Genomic DNA, 22,624 nt, shown 5'->3' on the forward strand with positions numbered 1-22,624 from the left:
CAATCTTCCTTCTGCTTCTTGCAGGCTTCTGACTCTTACCCTGACTCTTTGGCTGACTCCACCCTTTTATGGTCTTTGTACCTAATTGCTTACAGGTGTATTAAGTATCCATGCCACCTGTTCTTAATTGGCCCCAGCTGCAACTCATTGGGGAATACTGTGCCCCCTTACCATTCTCTCTACAGGACAGCAGGAAATGAAGGGAGAATGCTGGGCTGGATATTATTAGTTTGTTTTTTAGGAAACAAAAATCTTTGAGCAGAGGAAACCGGAATGTGTCTAAGGCACCAGAGTTTAGTTGAATGAATTCCCTGAAGAGCAAGTTAGTCCATGTGAATTGAATTGTGTGAATGAGCACTATTTAAAGAAAAAATCTACAGAACTTCAAACCTCTTGATCGGTCCTTGCCCGAGTTATCATTAAACAGCTACTGAAAGTTGGGATAATAGAGGAGACAGTGTGAGAGAGACAAGCTAGAGAATTAGGCTTGAAATAACTGGAAAGGAAGCTGGTGTAAGAATGCAAACATGAAGGAAAAATTCCAGCATGTAGCTGGAATAAATTACAAGAGAAAAAGTGAGAACAGGTGAGAAAGTTGAGGGATCCTCATATGGCCATTTGCAATCATAAAAGGCTACAAAAGATTTTGCAGCAGTACAGTCTAAAGACAAAACCAGGGTTTCAGTAAGATTACAGAAGCAAGAAGGTGGTTTCATATGTATTGTAGTATAATTATTGGAAGCTACAAGAAGGAAGGGACCCACACTGGAGCAGTTTATAAGAACTGGAGCCTGTGGGAAGAACTCATTTTAGGAAAGGTCATGGAGGGCTGTCTTTCTTGGGAAGGACTCCATGCTGGAGCAGGGGAGGTGTGTGAGGAGTCCTTCCCCTGAAGAGGAGGAAGTGACAGAGTCATGGCCTCTTGCTTTGGGCGTGGGCTCCCAGAACTCAACCTGTGGCTCCCACTGCAGCTGCTCACTGAGATACTGGCACTGAATGTATCCCTCAACAAAAATTAAGACTGGGAGGAAGGGAAGGGTTGGAAAGGGAAGATGATTTTAAGGTTTGGTTTTATATCTCATTATTCTTTGATTTAATTGAGAACAAATTCAGTTAATTTCCCCAAGTCAAGTCTCTTTTGCTGGTGTCAGTAAATAGTTATAGGATCTCTCCTTTCCCTTATATCAACCTAGGAGCCATTTGCTGCATTCTTCTCTCCCCTGTCCAGCTGAGGAGGGCAGTAATAGAACAGCATTGGTGGTCAATCCAACACATCTCATCCATTTCAGTCAAGTAGTCTGGATTCAGCTAGAAGCCTCCTTTGAAATGTATTATTTTGTTAGCACTTGATTTCCTGCATTGTAATTTCTTCTAATCTTCAGTAGCTTTGTTGGTCATTTTACCGTATTTTTTTGTAGCTCTCTTTTTTAATACATATCTGGTCTTACCTTGAAATGGAACCTGCATGTCACTTGCTTTTTTTGTTTGAGTAGAAAAAAGTTTTCATCAGTGTGTTTATATCAGCTAGAGGCTGTCTGGTTACCGTGGTTGGTGTAGGGTATGTACTGCTTTCTCTTACCTTCGGAGCAAGGCTGTGTACAATGTTATTTTGATTCACTGTTGTTGGGGAACCAAGAATTAGCAAGTGAGCAAAGTAAGCAAAACACAAGCAGAACATTAGCCTTTTGGAATAATAAGGGAATGTGAAAGATTTACAGACAGCATACTTGCTCAAAGAATAAGCAGATTAAAATGGGATACCTACTAATAAGATTTTGCTATTGCAGTACTGTAAAGTTGTTTCTTTTTAACAAGAGTGTGCAGAAATGCTGGGCAGCTGAGTTTGGGACTTTGTAAGCATCACAAAAACACAGTGAGTGGAATGAGATGACAGAAATGGTGATGCTGTTCTGGGACAGCATCTTGGGGATTAAATTCCAAGAGACATGTGCACCACTGTGTGCACTCTAAAGAGGGTGTCCTTTATTTATGGACTACTGCAAGTCTTCAGACCAAATAAAGCATTACTGCCTCTAACATGCCATTAAGGACTCTCATACTAATCTAGGTGAATGGATGCAGAAGGGCAATTGTGTAAGCTTTACCAAGAGCCCAAACACTGAGCGGCTGCACCTGGTTTTTCTTGCTCAGATAAACTGTGGTGCAGAATTGAGCGCCCCAGTTTGCTGACTACACGTTGTGGATGCCTGCTTTGTGGGATCTCTGCTATCCTCCAGCATATAATTTTCTGCTAAGAATGAGATCAGTGTTGTTCAATTATGTTCATTTGACACCACAACTCTGTCTCCAGATTCAACAATGCTAAGTGTTAACCTAGTGCAGCAGCTTGAAAAATAGTTTTTTGTTAGAACTAATGCATGCTGGAGTTGCATTAATCTGTAGTGTGATCATTGTATTAGCCAACTGTGTGCTTGTTCCTGTTTGGCATGTGACTCTTCATATTCAGTTTCTTTTTATTTTTTTCATGAGAGTATCTTGACTTCTTTACCCTGGAGTTCTTCCTTGCAGGAAGCAGACCAGCATTTCATGTCTGGAGTTTTATTTTAAAAACATATTATGTCTCTTAAGGCATGATGGGCTGCAGGAAGTGTTTAATCTGCCACTTGCCAACTCATGTTTTGCTTATGACTTAAACATTTAGATTGACAACCGGCTGAACAGGAGCCAGCAGTGTGCACTGGTGGCCAAGAAGGCCAAGGGCATCCTGGCCTGTATCAGGAACAGTGTGGCCAGCAGGACCAGGAAGGTCATTCTTCCCCTGCCCTCGGCACTGGTGAGGCCACACCTTGAGTGCTGTGTCCAGTTCTGGCCCTTCAATTTGGGAAGGACGTTGAGACACTTGAGCGTGTCCAGAGGAGGCAACGAGGCTGGTGAGGGGCTGGGAACACAAACCCTGTGAGGAACGACTGAGGGAGCTGGGGGGGTTTAGCCTGGAGAAAAGGAGACTCAGAAGTGACCTTATCACTTTCTCCAACTCCCTGAAAGGTGGCTGTAGTCTGGTGGGGGTCGGTCTCTTTCTCCAGGCAGCAACTGACAGAAGGACAGTTGGACACAGTCTCAAGCAGCGCCAAGGGAAATATACGTTGGGTATTAGGAAAAAGTTTTTCACAGAAAGAGTGACAAAGTTCTGGAATTGTCCTCCTAAGAAGGTGGTGGAGTCACCATCCCTGGATGTGTTTAAAAAAAGACTGGATGTGGCACTTGGTGCCATGGTTTAGTTGAGGTGTTAGGGCATGGATTGGACCCGATGATCTTGAAGGTCTCTTCCAACCTAGTGATTCTGTGATAATCAAATAATCAGATAATCAAATTGCTACTGAAAGTTCTTACAGCCAGCAAAGAAAGTCAAATGCAGTTATCTCAATGACACTTATAAATATGGGCTTCTTAACCTGAGCTTTTATTAACCTGGTAGATTCTTGGTAGTTTAAAAGATAATTGCATTTTGAATAAGTTAAATGTCAGTTTTATGTTTTAAAAACTGTACTAGTAAAGCTCTGTTTGATCTTCAGCCTGAAAAATTCCCATTAAATAATCTCTAAGTCCACCAAAACAGTGGAAAGTTACAATTCTGAGATTAAATTAAGAGGAATTAAGATAAAAAGACAGAATTTGAAACTTATGAATATTTAAATTTTATTTTCCTGTTGTACAGTTTTCTTTCAAATTTAAATGTGGTACTGAAGCTTGATGGGCTACTTAAAAATTCTGGATGTGCATGCAGTTTCATCCTAAAACATGAGTATATTATTAATAGAACTGTTGCACAGTTAAACAAAATTAATTCCTAGCTCTTCTTATGGGGTTTGTCTCATTTTTGATGCATTGTTCTAAGCTCAATTTTGTTAAACTGCTCCTTGAATTTTACCAGTTGCAAAATCATCTGCAGTTTTAATAGAAGGAATGTATTTTGCTGACGTCTTCCCAGATATCCCATTGAAATCATGACATACCATAACCCTTCTAGAGTACTGGTGCAAGAAGGATTTTTATGTTCAGTAGAAATGAACATTGTTCATCTACACGATATGTGTTTAAAAAGATGAAGTATTTTCGGGGGTCTTTAGAAATTTGTTTGTTGCAAAAGCAGATATCCCATGATTTGTAGTAAGTCTGAGTTAGCAATTATTTGGTGTCTTTCTAATGTTTAGAGATACTTTATTAATTTCTACTAATAATTTATAATTTTGTTTTGTTACTGTTTCCTTTTCTTCTGTTGAATATTGGTAGTATTTTAGTCTATTCAGTGTTTTGAAATATTGAAAAATCTTGATTTTTCAAATATACTTAGTAGCAGTATTAGCATTATCTCAGCCAGTTTTCCAGGTCATGTACAGTGATGTCTCCTCATGCTTTTTCTTCCCCAAAGACTCCTGGCTCTGTCTGTTTGCCTTCCTCTTCTCATCTTTCCTCTTGCCTTGTTGCTAGCTGCCACAAAGCAGTTGGAATCACTTTGGCCCCTCTTGCAGAGGCCCTCCTGACAGCTGAAGAAGTACAAGGATGTTTATCCTAACCAGAATCCCAACTGATACACAGTTTCTGGACCGTGCAGCAGCAAGTGATCTGCCTTATGTGAAGCGAGTACAGTTTTAGTCAGGATTGTTTGCTTGAGCTTTGTGCCATGTTGTACCTTTATGAAATTAGTATAAATTCTATTATGTTTAACCAGTCTGAGAACTAAGAAATGATCGATCTGAATAGTATTTAACCTAAAACTATTCCAAGATCTTTCATGTTTTAAGACTACTTTGCTGAATTAATATTTTTTTTAACAAAGGCTACAAGAAAAGAGGAATTCATTAGCTCTGGGTTTCTTGATGTTATCTGTTATTATCTTTAATGTCCCTTTGTGCTAGTCAGAAATATACTTAATAGTGTTTCCTTTAGATCCAGCCTAATCTAAAAGTGTAACTTGGTGTATGGTAAAAAGCAGTGAATAGCACCATTTCTGAAACACATTGCTAGTAAATCTAAATTTATTTTGTAAGGACAAAAATATACCTGTGAATTAGTTGGTTTTGGTAGTTATATTCTTCTGAGGTAGCATCATTCATGTATTTTAAAACACCAAATGCCAATATAAAGGAAGAGAAAAACTATAGTGTTGGTCTAACATAGATGAAGTACTAATTTTAAATGATATTTCTACCCAAATATAACTACTGTATTCTACACATTTGTTTTAAAAATTTGAGAGTAGCAATGACTCATGAAAATCAGTCTTACAAAAATAACCCTAGTATATAAAACAGATAATACTTCTGGCCTTTCCACCTGCTTTTCAGTGCCAGAGAAGGTTTCCCTTCTTATTCCTAACTCTGTTGCCGGAACTTTACCAGCTCCCTCAGACTTTCAGTTCTATGCTGCTTGAACACAGCTGGTGTCTGTCTGTGTGTGTTCTCCACATGGTCAGCTATTGCTGGTTTTCCTACACTTTATGTTTCTTAAACAAGCAAATTGTTTTAATTTTTATTTTAATTTTCCCCCAGTTTTTTTTTCCTGGAAATAGTATGAGAATGCAAAGAAACATAAAAAATGGAGAAACAATAGTTAGCCAAACAGCTCCCAGAAACCCCACAGCAAATCAGTTTTGTATAAAGTTTGGACAGCAGGTGGTATAAACTGGGCTAGTGCAGTTTAGTGGTCAGTCACCAGCAAAAAACTTAGAGTCTGCTTCCAGAGAGCAGTGGCATCTTGGCATAACTATGCAGATATTGTAGCTCTTTGCTCCTAAATAGTTCTTCCTCAGGAGTCATACATATATTAGTTTGCTTGGAAGTAAAACTGCTGGCTTGCTTCTCTTCTGTGCTGCTTCAGCTCATTTTCCCCCAGCTAGCATTTCCAAGAATGACTGCCAGAGGAGGCCACTATTTCCTAATCTGCCAGGACCTGCAGAGGCATTTTGCCTCTGCTCCAAGCCACTTTCTTATATGTCAGTAGGCCAGAGAGATGCCAGTGAGGCAAAAAAGCAAGCAACCAACCAAAAAAATGCTGGAATGCTATTTCTAAGTACATGTCCTGTAGCTCATAAAGCACTTGCTGAGAGAGTAAGGTCTGAGCTTCATGTTTTCTAGGAAGGAATCAATCCCAGTTTTAAACCTGATACTTGAATTGCACATGTGAATATTACCCTGATAGTGTACTGAACAAACAGGTTTGAGAGTGTATTTTGATGTGGATGATCTCATTTGCAACACAGTAGTTCAAGATTGGCTATTAGTATATATGCTTTCTTTTTTGTTTTAATTAACTTCCTAATTTTTCTGAAAGTAATTATCAGTCATTTTATGGAAGCTTGTATTGATGGTATAACAATATATGTGTGTGTGTATATATATATTCACACACTCTGTCTAGTTACACACATATGCATACAGCTTTCTAGTTGCATATTACTTGTTTCGCTTTCACTTTGTGTTTCTCTAAACTGAGAATCAAAACTACTACTTCATAAAACATCTGACTGAATCAAATATTCTTTCTCTCTGTAGGAATACCCATATGAAATAAAGTAGAAGTGATTTAGATCTGGATAATGTTTCTCTAACTAGCCTTATTTAGTAGGTTATAAATTTCACAGGACAGACTTGACCTTTTACTATGTGTCTGTGAAGTGTTATATATATTTAGAACATTATGCACATTTTAAATACTCTGAATCAAACCACTTATGAAGATGGAAGATTGGTAGACACACTCCATTTCCAACTAGTAATTGTTAAAGATGACTGTAGTGTCAGTACTGTGATACTGTCCCTATGGGAGAAGGCAGGAGATAGTGAGTTACAGTCTAGGAGTTTTCTTGAGAATTTTGGGTAAGGTGAAGATTATCATTCAAGACTGAGGAGCATGTTTGTGTAGTGTGATGTGGGAAAAGTATCAAAATTTCTCTAAGAAAGAGTCTTCTTTTTCAGTCTGTCAGAGTTCTTTGACAAAAAAGTAGGTAAAGTACATAAAGGTTACCTGTCAGACATAATGTTCTAGGATTTTCACAAAGCCTTTGATAAGATTCTTCATAGTAGGCTGCAAAGAAAATGAATAGTGACAGAGGAAGTAGCATACCTTAGGTATGGTTTAAAAAGGGATTATGCTGGAGAAGTAGTTTGCTTCTGAAATAGCAATATGACCAGAGTTAACGCTGTTGATTGTGATTAAAAGGAAGCTGCATGAGGGCAGAATTTCCTTATATGTGTAATTTCTGATTAGGTAGAGCTGTCCAGGTCTGTATGAAGCTCCAGATTATAAATGTGATGCAGTAAGATGCACATAGATTTGGGTTACTAGCTTAATGGATAAGGATTTTTGGACAGCAGCCTGTCCTTTAATGTGGTATTTAGGGCAGGACGAAGTACTACAGGAACAACTGTATTTATTTAACTAACTGCTAGCAGAAAATAATTATAATGTTGTCAGAATATTTTACTTGGCAAAGATGAGAAATGAAAATATGTTAGTTTTATGGGAAACAATTGGTGCATTTAGTCCTTTCACTTTAAAGATCAGGAAGGGACAAAATGCAGTTAACTGCGTCATGACTGACTCGCAATGATTTATGAAACAGCGGCTTTAATTTGTTGTAAAGGGAGGTTAGAGAGAGAGCAGCCCAAATTGGAAGACACCTTGAAAGATTATCTGGTTTAACTTCTTGTGGCAAAGGGATCCTCTATGAGATTACCTAGCACTGCGACCAATCATGTACTGAAAATTCCCAGTGATGGGGATTTACCATGTCCCTGGGAGATTATTTCAGTGGTTGAAGACAGCCTTTACTGAGGTATTTGAGAAAATTAATTGGTTGTATCTTTTTACTCTTTCCAAAAATTAGTAAAACAAACAGACAGTTGTAAAATTAAGGAGTGCATTAAAAACCCATAAAATAAAGTAATTATGTATTATAGTCACTCTGTGGAAGTAATTAACTGTACAGGGCATTTAATAAAAAACCAAGGTTTGACTTTCATTTTCTGTAAGTACTGCATACCTAGCAACAAATAAATCAAGATGGCACTCTCCACTGCAGAATGCTCTATATGTTTTTATATAAGATTATAAGACTGGTAGAAAAAATGCTTTCAGATTGGAAAAATGATACTGTTCCTTCTCTCAGCTGGAAATGACTAAGCAATTTGATGATCAATGGAAGTTCTGACTCCATCTGTTTAGAAGGTTGAGTAGTGTCTTCCAAATTGCTGTTCTTTCGGTGTATAGGTAATTTCTGAGAAGCATGGGGTTCAGTTGGTCATTTCACTGAGAGCAGTCAGATGCTGGAACACATCTGAAAGCTTACTCTGTATATCCATATTTGCATTGTCATTGTGGGCTGTGAAATGATCCTGATAATTTCGTAGTTCAGAAGTCCCACGTTGATATTGCAGAGGAACATACATATGGGGTTATTGTCTTGTACATAAATATTAACACAAGGTCCAATGCTGGACTGAATTTGCATAGTTTGAGTGTATTGTTGTGATTTTGTGGAACAGACTGAAGACAACACTTAATGGCCACCATTGTGCCATGGATCAGGTTTGCCTGTTGTACTGGCAGAGGCATGAGACTTGGATGGAAGGATCTGAAACCTCATCAGTTTAAGCAGAACTGGAATGGCCCTCTGCTAGGGAGCCTGTGTAGGATGTAGAAAAGTGGTGAGGAAATCAAAGACTGTATGCTTTCTATAATCCTCTGCCCTTTCTTCCTTTAGTACAGAAAAGCTGTAGCCATAGTGTTAAATGAAATGGGATAGTACTAAAGTACAAGGACTGGCACATTTGCTCACATTGTTAAGTTTGTGGGATAATTTCTGATGTGATTTTGGGGCAGTCCAACTGGAGTTCTTCCAGAGAGAGCCTGGGCATGAGAGTTGAGCAAAAACTTGATATTTGCTGTAGTTAGTTTAGGCAAACAGAAGTGAGTTATATGCCAGAGGAAGTTTGTTGACCCTATTATATTTAGTTAGTTGGTGTATATTAAGATGTTGATAATGCCCAATCCCTTTTCATTTCTTTTCTTCTGCTGTCAAGTTTCTACAGCTCCACATCATGATACTACGTTCCTCATACTCGTCACACGGTTGCCCTCTCCATTCCCAATGAAACAACTTCCGTACTACAGTCACAACATTTTTCTGCTTTGCTCTTAAGTGCATTTCAGGTGACTCTTTCCACCCTACATTTCCCTAAGCTGTCAGGTTTGCTGCTCCCCCCTTAAAACTTCTGTTATTCTGTGTTATTAAATAAATGATTCAGAGCTTCTGCAATTCAAAAGAGTGGGTTGAAAAGCAGAGCACGTACAATCTCTCTCCTAGTTTCCTAATTTTCTCCCATATTAATTTACATGCCCATTCTCAAATGTGGTTTTACTTTTGCAATATTTTAATTTCCTTAGGCAGGATACATTCCTGCCTTGTTCTGGATGTTGTTAATGGGTAATGGTGAGAGGAAAGCTTTACTTTTCAGAAACTTCTGCTAATCTTTCTAAAACAATGCCGCTGATGGCCACAGAGTTGTCCACACATATTCTTTATAACTGCAATGAGCTAAGGTCACTTATGTGTTGAAGGTAGGTTACTGTTCAGTTCTGAACATACCTTCTATCCATTTTTAGTTTGATCAGGTGATCTATAAGGAGTCAAATGGAATGCAGTGTTTGGTCTTATAGTACTTAAAGTGACACTTAAAAGTAATCCCAAAGCCACAGATTTCTGATATCTGCAAAAAAAGATATCCACTTTTGTTTACATCATAAGGTTTATTACATATGGATGGAAAAATACACCTTTTCTATGGTTCTGTTTCTACAGATGTAACTGTATAATGCTGTATACTGTCTGTGGCTTGGTAATATTATTTGTGTCCAGATTTGTGTAGCATCTAGAAGACTAAACATGGCATGAGTACTTAATTTATATCTGTCTGAACTGCCTAGAATACTGGCAGCTGTATCCAAACCAGTCCCAGGACATTTAGTTGGGAGGTATGTGCCTCTCAGATAACTGTGCTGTATGTTGGGAGGAATCCAGAAAAGTGCTGAGGGAGCTCAGCAGCTGCTCAGCTGCAGCTGTCCTGGCTACAGATTAATGTAGTGTCTGTCCATACATCCTTCTCTGTGTAGCTATCAATTGCTGTAGTCACTTTGGACACAAAGTCATTCTCCAAGGAGATTTTCTGATTTGAATTGAATTACTGGGGTACCCTGAGTAGACTGAGAACTGAAGCTTTGAATAAAATCTTGTTTATATTAGTACTCAAAACATAGAACATCAGGTCCTAAAATGGTTAAATAATTTGAACAGGCTGCTGTAAAAGCTCTGCACAATCTCTGTTTCTCTGAGAAGACAAAAAAAGTTTATTAAAATAAATGTTACCAAGAAGTGTTGATTCTTTAGTTAAGAAGTAGCTTTGTATTATTATAAGAAAAGATATTTTTAAATGTTTAGTTTTGAACAGTAAATATATTTGGTTTTCTTTCCTGTAGCCACTATGAACTTGCCAGTTTCTTGGGGAAGGGATAGGGAGAAAATTATATTTCACTTGCAGTGCATTGCTAAAATTAAAGGCAAGCATATTTTATAAGCCTTGCATAGATTGGCCAATCTGTCTTTCACTACATTAAAACAGACCTGTGATAATAAATTTTAAGTCAAAGTCATGGACTACAAAAAAAAGGCCGCACATTGTGTCATGGTTGATTATTTAAAAATACATGAAGAGATATTCCCCACCTGTCTGAATGTTCTGTGTGCCAGTTGGCTGGCTGGGATATTTCCCAATCCGCTTGAAGCCTGGCTGTCCCCTGTATCTGTTGCTTGTGTCTGGAATGGTTGGCTTCTCTCTTTCTAGAGCAGTAAAAACAATGCAGGAAGATAACTCAAGTTCTGTGCTACCACAATCCTATTAAAATTTCATTAATTTTGAGTATCTAGGAGACCAAGGAATGGTAATGCAGCTATTCTGAGGCGTTAAGTTGGCCTGGAGAACACTCTGCTCCTGGAAGAATGTTTTTCGTTAGAAGAAAATGGTGTGGTGTTTCTTTGTAGTGCAAAGTTAGTTTCTTTTCTCAGTAAGCTGCACAGGAAAATGTATGTTTTTGCCTCTTCTATTACAAAGACTGTGAAGACTTCATTAAAACGGCTTTCTCTTGGCTTATGAAATATAATTCAGAGCACTGGAAGGAAATAGATCTAACAGGGAAAAGTTCATCTTAATGCTGAATATAGCTAGAGTTTCTAGTCCCAGAAGAGATAAGGAATTTCTGAATTTAATGGTTCCCATCTAAGGATTGGAGCTGAGGTGCTGTCCAAAGTTATCTCATATACAAAGAAGATGTAGTTCCTGAATGTTTTCTGAGAATGAGAAATTAACCGCAATTATCATGCTCTCAGGGATACACTGCTGCTTTACAGAAGTGTGCTTAGAAGAGCTGCCCTGGAATATATTTGAAGATTAATTGAAATGTTAGGAAACTGAGTGGGAATTTGTCTATGGATATTAATATCCCTAAGTAAATGTTACTAATCAAAAGCTTCAGCTTGATTATGAGGGCTTTCTAGATGAGATAATTTTGAAACTCTGAATAGAAATCAGGCTTAAATAGTAATGCCAGAGAGACATCTTTTTTCTTGAGTAGATATATACTACCAAAAAAGTGTTATTCTATGAATCAGTAAATGATGAAAACAAACCGGAAAGAAACTCTAATTGTTAAAATATTTTTAATAATTGACAACTCAGAGGTAACTAACAGACCAATATTTTCATAAAACAAGTGAACCATGCCACTAGATGCAATTGCTGTAAACTCCTCCATTTTAGTACATTTAAAAGGGCCATTTCATGCTGAATTTGTTGCCAGGCAGTGTCTGCCTAGACAGTATGGGTTGTCCAGGCTCTGCCTGTCTCTAGCTGGGGTAGCTGCACTCACTTATCATTGTTCTCTCAGATTTGAACAGGCAAACCATTGAATTTTATATGTCATGGGGGGTGTTTATACCTCCCCGATACAACACTTCAAGAGTCTGGGACAATTTGCAAAGTAGGGATGACACATTGACGCATTCACATTCTGCCTTGCACTGTGACTTGTTTAGGATGACACTCTTCTTGCTCTGTGCAGGGCAGTTAGTTCTTTACTAAGACACCTATGTTTACATGCACTACGAGCTCTGTGCTTTCATTATGGTTGATGGAGCTACAGTTTATGTGATCTGTGGAATGGGGAGAAATTTAGCTGAATGAATTTCCACTTAGTGGGCTGGGCTATTTTCCTGGCTTCATTATCTCTGTTGGTAAGATATCTAAGGTGAAATTGGTTCAGTTATCTGAATATTATCCAGTGCCATTTTTGATGTCCCATGGTATCAGAGACATCATCAAATCAGGTACAGGTATGACACAGGACATGTGGGAGACTTGTCCCCTTCCAGAGTGGTAGCTGGAGACTAGATGGGCTGTCCAACATCTTGGGTAGTAGTAAATCCCTATATTTTGGTAACTGAATCAAATTGTTTCATTTTTAGTAGACATCAAAATTTAGGTATCTTAATCTGAAGCTGAATTTCACTCAGGCCTAAGACATCCATGAAAGGATTGGAAGTAAGACATGGAAATCTTTAGATTTGTATGCTGCTGCACTGGCAGCTTCAGGACAGATGTGATGTCCTTTGGTATCTCAGATTTTGCTAGGGGTTTAAGATTAGGCAATTGAAGGAAGGGTAGAGTGGTAGTATAGTGTAATTTTCCCAAAGTTATAATTAAAAATATAGGAATACCAAGAGCATCAGCAGAATCAGTCAAATATCTTCTAGGTATTCCAATCCAGTGAAGTCTTTGCAACCAAACTGTATGAACTCTGAGCAAGAGTGGAATGTTGATGGTGTTTTTTCAGAATTGCACCAGTCTGCCCTTAAATAAAATATTTATATAGTGCAATTTACTTTTAAATTTTATCTTACATCTGAGACTCCTAATTGGAGTTACCAAGATTTTTAAGCTTTATTTCATGTAAAATAACTTTAAAATCTGTATGCTGAAATCTGTATTAAAATAATTGAGAATAATATTTGATTTGAATAATGAATAACATGTGAAGCTTCGTTTCAAAATACTGCTAATATTGTATGTGAATATAGGAGAGTATGGATTGCTCTCTTATAACAAGTAACAGATGTGACTTGAGTTTCTGTTTGATTTTGACATGCCTGATAACAAGTAAGTATTAAGTGAGAAACTAGCTGGAAAGAAAATGGTGGAAAAGATGAAATTCCCAGGATAAACAGCTTCAAATGAATTAAGATAGCCATGTCTGCATTTCCCTTTAAGAAATACTCATTTGACTCTATCCAGGCTGGCATCCCTTAAAATTCCCAGGGTTGGCAGCCTAGGAGCTGAGGGGATCCTAAAGCTTGAAGCGAAATCTTAGGTAAACTGAAGAATTGGTTTTTAAACCATCAGAATGACAGGCTGTATAAACACAGTGTTGGCAGCAGTGACCAGCTGCCTTAGAGTGGTGCTGGGGGGTTTGAGTGAGGCTGTTGGGGCAGTGGGTGGGATGAGCCCACCTAGAGCCAATCCTGAGGAGTCCAGGGCTCCCAGGCCCTGCATCCTCCTTGGTGTGTTAATGTCGTGGGTGCCCAGCCTGTGCTTGGAAGGTCTGCTCTTATGGGCTGCTTTCCCCTGGTAACTGGCTCATCGTTTTAACAGTGTGAGATTTAAATCGGATTATTCCCTATGTCCACTGTTGTTAATTTCTCCAGTTATGAGTCAGGCCTAAGGCGTTTGTCTGACATGAGAGCTGTTTTAGCTCCTGGGTCAGTGAGGAGAGGAGGCTCTGTCAGTGGGGCCTCCGTGGTTAAGGAGATAGCATGGCTGTTTTTCTCTGTGCTGAGTTCTGCTCTCCTTGTAACTTAGGTCACATGGGGAACCTCTTCCAGTTGCTGTTTTCGGTTTTTTACCTTGGACAGTTCCTTTTGCAGAGGTGAATGGCGACCCTGAGGGTTGGGCAGTTGCGCCTCTGGTGGAGCCTTTTGTGCTCAATCTACCAGGTGCCACAAGTTCTTACTTTGTCATGCATTAAGTCTCAGGAATGACTAGAGCTCATCTTTCTCTCCACAAATGATTTTGCTCTTCGTTGAATGTTCTTCATTGAATGCAGGTGTTGTAGTAGGTGCCCTGGATCCAGCTGGGGGAAGGGCAGCTGTTACGGCCTGGACAGCTTTAGCATTTCTAGATTAAAACACTTGCTCTCCCCCTTCCCTAACCTGTGTGTACAGGCTGTGTCCTGATTCTCCCCAGGTGACCGCTAGAGGCAGCCTGAGCAAGATTATAAGCAAGAGTTTGCTCCATTTGCTCCTCCTTCATTTGAAGACAGATGAGGCCCTCTGGTGAATAGGCTGAGCTATCCCAGGCTTCCCATCAGGCTGTGGAAAGTTCTCTGGGCCGTGTTGGTCCATTAGTTGCAGGGAAGCTGCTTTAGTAACAGTTTCTATAATTTCATTTGGGCCTTTAGCCACTATAGTATTAGGCTTCCCTCAGTCTTATGGGTCTGTTCCTCCTTCCTGGTATGCAGCTCTAAATACATTATTGATTTTTAACCCTCTAGTCCAGTTAGAAATACTCTTGGACCAGAGTAGTCCTCTGTGGATGGTAGAATTCTATCTCTCCCTCTCAGGTTTACTCAGCAGGTGTATTCTGCCTCAGTGTTCCCCTAATTTCTGCTCTGTTTTTCTTGTAGTTTTGCAAATTTCCCAGATAGATTTCCAATGTGTTTGATTTACTCCATCACCCATAATTTTTGCGGTCTTTGTTTTGCTTATGGGTCTGACTAGTTTCTGTTCCTCCTGTTCTGATTCTTTCCATGTCCTCAGGGTCATTCCAAACGTCTCTGTCCTAATCTTCAGATGAGACTATGAATTTTAAAGGTTTTGATTCTGCTATTGCAGCTTCTGTTTTTTCTTCTAGCTTCCTTATTCTGTCCTTGAATTGACTATTGACTACTATAGTCATGTTTTGCTTGATTTTTATCTTGGCCTTTTTCTTTGTGAGATCCCTGGCACGCACTTACCTTTTGGGCAGCAGTCAGACATCCTGCAAGCACTTTACATACTAAATTCTTTACTTTTCCATCTTTTACTGATCCTTTGCATTCCCTTACAGTGCTATTTTACCTTTCCAATACCATCTTGTTGGCCCAATCCCTCCCTTTCTGCGTGGATTTGCAGTTTCTGGCTTGTAAAAGTTCTCTGAGATGTCCGTTTCTAGTTTGTTTGAAAACATGTATTTCCTTCCAAAGGGAATGGTCAAACTGCTGTGCTTGGTGTGCCTGAAGGGATTACCCTGTTCTCTGCACCAGTATTCATGTGGCAGTATTGTTGAGAGAAGGTGCTCAGCAGTGTACGACAAAGTGGGACACAGTGATTGTGTGGATGATTGTGTTTAGATTTATTGCTAATACAATATCTAAACATTGTCAATGCAGTGTCTAAATAAGAACTCTATGATCTGTTACAATGGTTTGTATAATCAGGTTGTGGTCCCTCCTGTTGAGTCATAAGGGTTCAGTGAGACAATTATACTTCTTGAATTTCTCTGGGAAATCTAGGTGCAGCTGGGTCCACTTAGCCTCAGAACTGGCCAAGAGATTTGTCTAAAGCAGATTCTGCTAGAAAAGTATAAGTTTACAGTCTTTGACCTTGTAGAATTCAAAATTACAAGGAAATTTTGTAGTTTCTTTAAGATTTCATCTCCTCATTTGAGCAGATACTAGTGCTTTTTACTCAGCTTTCCAAAAATTAGTGTTCCTTGTCTTTGGGCGGGATGTAACCCTGCAGGCGTCTCTGCCAGGGTAGGATGCCCCCTCCCCAGGAGCTGCCTGCAGCTTCAGGAGACCTGTTTGCCCAGTTGGCCCAATCTCCATCAGCATTTTAAGACCAGGAAAACTTAGGGCAGGCTTTTATCTTAATATATATTTCTCAAGCCCTAGACATTCATTTCTGGTTATTTTGGTATACTTAGTAACATGGGACAGACTTTACTGAAGTTTCTCATTATAAAATTTTGTTAGTATGAAAGATAATACAAATGGTGTATATTCCAGAGTAAATTGCAATTTACTTGGAAAATATAACAGTGGTCATGAGAGAAATGAAAATTTCTTTATAATTTGATGAAGAAGTTTATTCAAATATAATCCATAAGGAAAAGCATCCATGAGTTTTTCTAAAATATCAAGCCAGTTACTGACTCTTCAGGTAAAGGTTTTCTCAGTGTCTGCTTCTGTTAACTCAGGTTGTCTAAAGGTAGATTGTACATACTGCTGGGACCTATTGCTTTTTGTTGACACATTCAACAAGCGTATGAATATATGTAATTCAGTCTCTCCAACTAATTCTAAATATACCATGTTTTTTCTTTAGACTTCTTAATATCAGTGGTACACTGAGTGCTTAGATTTGACTTCAATGTGTTGCACAAGACTGCTTTATATTATTTAAATCTCATAAACCCTACCAGTGCCAAGAGGAAGTGCCTCAGAGCCAATTTGATTTTCAAGCAAAATGCACTTATTTGCAACAAATTGCCATGTGAATGTTTATCATTGTAAAGATAGGTTAAAAGAAAGATGTTATTTTTCAGTTTTATGGGATAGAATGGGAAGGACCTGAGCTTGTCACAAGATGAGAGAAATTGCATATCTGTCTTCTACTTCATAAGCTTTACAGCTTTGCAAGAAATACTGGTAGCTTGTTCATGGACACTTAAGAATTAATAGTTGAATTAAAGAAATTATAGTAACTGTAGATTTTTCTAGGGAAAAAGATTGCTTCCTGAATAGTCAAACTGGAATCATCTTGTTATTACTCACATTGCTGCTGTCTTGTACTGTAAGAAATAGTACTGGTATTTCCAACACATTTATTTTAATAACAAGAATATTTGGCCTCAAATCAGTTACTGAAGCTAGAAGTAGTATAACATGAATGGCACCACGTAATGTACTCAAATACAGAGTCTGTCCCTCTGAGACATCATCTTCCCAATTCACCTGAACTTACACAATGAAATCAGCTGCATTCTCAGCCACTAGTCCGGTTGAACTGTTGAGAGATTTACTTACTTTCCAAAATCTTTAACAGATATTTCTTCATTATGGAATGCATTTTGGGAAAATTACATTTACTTAAATATTTCTATTGGTCTGATTGATCAAAGAGTTTGATATATAGGCTTTAGTCTTCTGAGGCTCTGTGTGTGCTTAAGTTCATGAATTTGAATAGTTGCAGTCAGTCATGAAAAAGAACCTAAAAAGTGGTATTTGTCCCTATGTTGTGACAGCTTAGTTGTGAAACTTAGTGTGGTAAGATAAAGGTGCTTGAAAGGCTGAAGGTGACTGGGGATCACAGGGAATCTTGGGCAATTATTCATTCCTGTGGTGGAAGGATACCAAATGTGCATTTCAGATGAGATGGTCCATTCATTTTTTGATTACTTAATGTAGAAGCTAGTTGTCCCAGTTAATCAGTCTGAAGAGATGAGCTCTCAATTTTTTTCTTCACAGAGATATAATATTTTTAATAAAAAGAGCCAGATTTTGTTGATGTAGTAATCTTGTTTCTTTCAATCAACCTGTTGTTCAGCCAGCTGCAGTTTTGAGTAATTACTTAGTGCCAGAAGAGCTACAACTACTTGCTTTCCTTCTGACTAAGAGGATATGAATCCCTCAGGGATGACATTAATCTGTAACCCAGGCAAAACAATCTGGTTTAACATATTTTAGGTAATTAGTAGAGATATCAATTAGTGATAAGTATTGTAGTCTTTTGACAATCATTTAAAGTTGGGAATTGTTAGAACTGCAACGGGTTTTTTTGGGTTTTTTTTTTTACTTTTTGTGGGTTTTTTAAAATTTTTTTTATTGTGACTGCTTTATATTTTCTGTCTTAATGTCAATGCATAGTGTTGTAAAACATCACATTGCAAAAAGACAAAAAGTATTCCATGATTAACTTTCTCAGTGGGGTGAGGGTGCTGTTTATCCAGACTTCAGTTACAGCTGTGGAATCCATCATTGAACCCTGCTGTTACCGTGTGGAGAGCAGTGATGTGCTGGTCCAGCACTTTGTTTGTTCATATGTTGGTCAAGTTGTTTGGTCTCTGCTGCTTTATTTCTTGCAGGTAACACTAACTCATTGTGCTGAGGGCTTTTTGTCTAAACAGAATCACAAAGAAGTCCATTCTGAATGTGACAGAAGAATGTTTATGTATGAGCTAAGCATGGATAGTAATATGATAGAGCTAATCATTTAACATTCCTTGAACATTTAATTTAAAATAAACATACAGGAAACTAAGAGTAGATTTGGAAGTGATTTGTTTGGAGCATTTTTTGTGGACATGTGTGAGTCAGAACAATTTCAAAATAATTTCTTTACCACTTACTTGAATATATTTCAGTTTTAATAGAAATTTCCTTGTAGCTTTGGCTGACTTGCACAATCTCACATGTTTAAAAGGAGTGCCTGCAAAGTCTGTGTTGTTTTGGGGGTTTATTTCAGATTGACTGTTGCCAGAGGACATGTTTAAATTAGAGCAACCTTTAGTAAAACTTCAAAATTAGCTATGTATAGTCTATAGTTCCAGTAATACAATGGTTCTAGTAGAAGTATAGTTCTAATACAATAGAGCTCCTTGTTAGAACAAGAGATAGATGTTTGTTTTTTATTATTTTGACATTCAGTGGTATGAGTTTGAGATAGCTGGATGTCTAATATATAGGGAATCTAGCTTAATAATTTTAAATATAGCTCTGTGTGAGGGTATGATTTCATAGTTCTACCCAAGAACACTCTCTAGTCTTTTTCTCTTTACTGATCTCTTTGTTTTTCTTTATACATACATTACAGTGTTGCATATTTTTTTTAGTAAAAAGCTTGTGAAGAAAAAAACCCAAATTTCAGGATTTTTGGAAAGGATTCAGCATGTTGGCTCTTCACCAGAATGCATTTTGTACCATTTTCTTTGTGTATTCTTCCTTCCTTTGGAGGGATATTGTATAATGCCATGCAGTGGCTTCTTTAGGAGATGTTAAGAAGCACCGTTTGCTCTTCTAAAGTAGCCTCTACGCAGAATTTGTAGATGTCTGTATGTGTGTCCCTTCAGATTGCAGAGGGAGCTGCTCAATGAATGATGCTGTCCGCCTAAAAGCCTCCTAAGTTGCAAATAGCAACCAAGCTTACCTCTTCTAGCACTGCCTGACTCCAACCTGGGCCCCTTCCCTCCTAAGTCTGAAAGCTTTCTGTCAGTGCTAATGCACTCATCCGTAAATGCTCAGAAAAATTACATTACAGATAATTACCCCTGCTGTCATACCCTGGAATTCTATCCTGTGGTGTATTTAGCATTCGTTTCTTGAGTGCTCAGCCAGGGTCAGTGGGCGTGGATATTCAGTGGATCAGATTCTGTCTTGTTCTGTGCAGCAAGAACAGAAAAAGAAGGTTGTCTCACTTGCATGGACTGTCTGTCTTTGCACATACTCCACTGCATGTGCTGCTGCTTCCACCAACTAGAGAGGAGACTTAAGGTACCTACTCTAGGACAGTCACATGCAGACCTACGTAACCAGAGGTTAGACCAAACAAGGCAGCCTCCATTTGAGGATGTGGACCCTATTTCATAGTTTCTGTATCAAATGGTGTAATTGTAATTAATTAGAAGAACTGCAATTGCTTTTACTGCATACACTAATTTTTGCTTCTCTAGATTTCAGCAACAATGAAGACTTAATCCACACACATTTTAGTCTTAGCTTTGAAATGTATAGACCTTTGACCATGACTAAAAAATAAGTAAATGAATGCTGTAATGTCTTCAGAGGATGAAGACTGCTAGAGTGGATATCATAAGCCATGTAGACTTCTGGGCATTGCTTTGTGATAGTTTTGCATTCACAGTGCTGGAGTAATTAGTAAAGCTGCTAATTCCTGCAGTGCCAACAGCAGGACCCTGTTCTAGGTTTGGCAGTAGTATTATTGGAGCCTGAAACACTTAAACAGCCTACTTCACAATTTTATCTAACACAGCCAAAGAGTGCTGAATAGTTCTTACTACGCTTCTTCACTGATTAAGTGCAAAATAATAATAGCCTCATAAAATATATTAAAAATAAATACTTACTTTAGATTTTTGTGAGAAAAAAACTGCAAAACCTTTCATAACTGTATTGCTGTTAGTTGTTTATACTCAAATCAATTTGCTTTTATTAAGTTTCCATGAACACTTTAAATTACGTTTATTATTGTGCACAGTGAGAAATACTTATGGTTCTTGATTGCTTTTTTTTCCTGTGTTACATACTCTGGCACTCAGGGAGGAATGGTACTCATTTCACTATATTTGAATAATTTTTCCTGGGAAAGTATTTTTGTGTGTTGCAAATACACATTTGTTATTTTTAAGGAAATGCTAATTACCTTCCAGGATATTTATAGCACTACAAGGAGAGCACTGGAGGCTATTCAGCAGAGGACTGCCTGTCAGTGAATTCCTGGAGGAGAACCTGTGAGGTGGCTCAGGAGCTGGGGATGTGAGAGGGTCAGTTCCCTCATGCAGTGTGTTGCCTCAGAAAGTTTGGATGCCACTGTTAATTTAGCCTTTTAAGCTGTTTAAAGTTACTTTGCCTCTCTGAATGGGCACCGAAAGTTACTGTTTTATTGTTCAGGTTTTTACTGACTTCTTAGATGTTCCAAATTTCTACCAAGTTCTGCATTTTTTCCCTGTGGAAAAGCTAGCTGACTTGTGTCTTCACATGCATTAATGTTTTAGGTTGATACTTCTCAAGTCCATATTTTATGAATGTGTTGATTTATCAAAAATATGTAAACCAACATTTACTTATTTCCAGTCCAGTGAAGGTACATGCGATGTATTATATTAAAGCAAGTCCATTGTAAACTTTGGCTAAATAAAAATGTCTCAGCATCATAAAATATTAATATGTTGAATTACAGAAAAATTAGGCTTTGAAAAGTCACATTCTCTATATTGACATGCCTTTAACTGAATCAGGTATGTTGTTATAAGATCTCTCTGTCCAGATGGGTGTTGAAAATACCAGGTGATGGAAGCTGCACAGCATGTTTCTCTGGTTACTCTGTGCCACTGCTGTTTTGGGGAAATACTTATTCTCCAGAGGTAGCATTTTTGCAAATACCTTCCTGTAGTTTAAGCTTCTGTCATTTCATTCAGTTATTCCTTCCAGTTATTCCTTCTTAGCTCTGCATGTTTGATTCCTTGTGTTCAGCATCCTCAGGGCAGCTTGAAGAGCAGTTCAGTAAACGAATTCTGCAAACCTTTTGTACTGGTCAGCCTAGTGGTTGTTTTTTCCAGCTTTATGTGGGTAATGTGTCTGTGCACTCTGTTTGTATCATACTCCATGACTGTGAACATATTAAAAAGATGGTTGGGCATCTGTATTTTCATTTGAATATCTGTTGATGAAAATGTTCTATTGCAAACATCAGTCAAAAATTATGTGGCTTAGGGGCAGTGTTGGAAGAATTTTATGTCCATGTAATAAATTGATACTTTTTGGTATATATGATCTTTCTTCTGTAAGTTTTAAGTAATTTTAAATTAATTCCCAATTAATTGCAGCATGATGAAATTCCATTTTGGTATATATAAAAATGAACTTGACAGCATCCTAGAAAATTTAGTGTGAGACTGTTCCTGGTCAGTGATAGCTTACATGCTTTTTAGCTGCTGAGAATCTCAAGAGGAGCTGGTTCACCAGAGATGTGGTTGTGTGCATCTGTGTGAGTGTAACGCAGCAGGAAGAGGAAAGAATATGCAGAATAAAAACAGCTCCTGCTTTTCATTGCCCAGATGGTCATAACAAAATGAGACTGTTTAGTGATATAAATTAGAGGTCAAAAAATGTCTGTTGCCTTGCAAATGACTTTGTGCCTGTTTCCCATATGTCCTCTGGTTACCTTAATAGTGGTGTTTCCGAGATACTTTACTCTTTTTAAGCAGTGAAAATTAAAAGAGCAGTTGTTAAATTAGGTACTTATTTTCTAGATATATAAATCTACAAATTAGGAATTAGAATTTATTTTAATAATTAAATACATGCTCTTTCCTGTGCTGTTAGCAACTATCATACAGTATTTCATACCATTGTTATGATTGCACTGAGTGTAAATGAGCTTGGGAAATGAGAATAACTCCTTCATTACAACCACTAAAACATCACTCAAAATCTTTCATCATATCCATATGTGCTCATGATTTTTTCACAGGCTTCCACTCCTTTTTGCTCCTCACCAGTCTTTTTAGTGTGAAACAAGTTGGAAGGATGAAACACTAGGGGGGAGCTTGTACAAGTCAGAAGAGAGTGGGACAGCTTGAGTAGGGTCTCTTCAGGTGTCCAGGGAATGTGGGAATTGTGGGAATGGTTCAGAGTTGTGCCAGGAGGGGCTCAGACCAGACATCAGAAGCATTTCTTCACCCAGAAGAGTGATCAGACTCTGGAACAGGCTTCCTGGAGTGGGGGTTGGTGCCCCAGGCCTGTCAGTAAGAGGCATTAGTAAATTGTCCTTAATAATATGTGT

Source organism: Geospiza fortis, unplaced genomic scaffold (assembly GCF_000277835.1).
Source record: "Geospiza fortis unplaced genomic scaffold, GeoFor_1.0 scaffold264, whole genome shotgun sequence".
NCBI lineage: Eukaryota > Metazoa > Chordata > Aves > Passeriformes > Thraupidae > Geospiza > Geospiza fortis.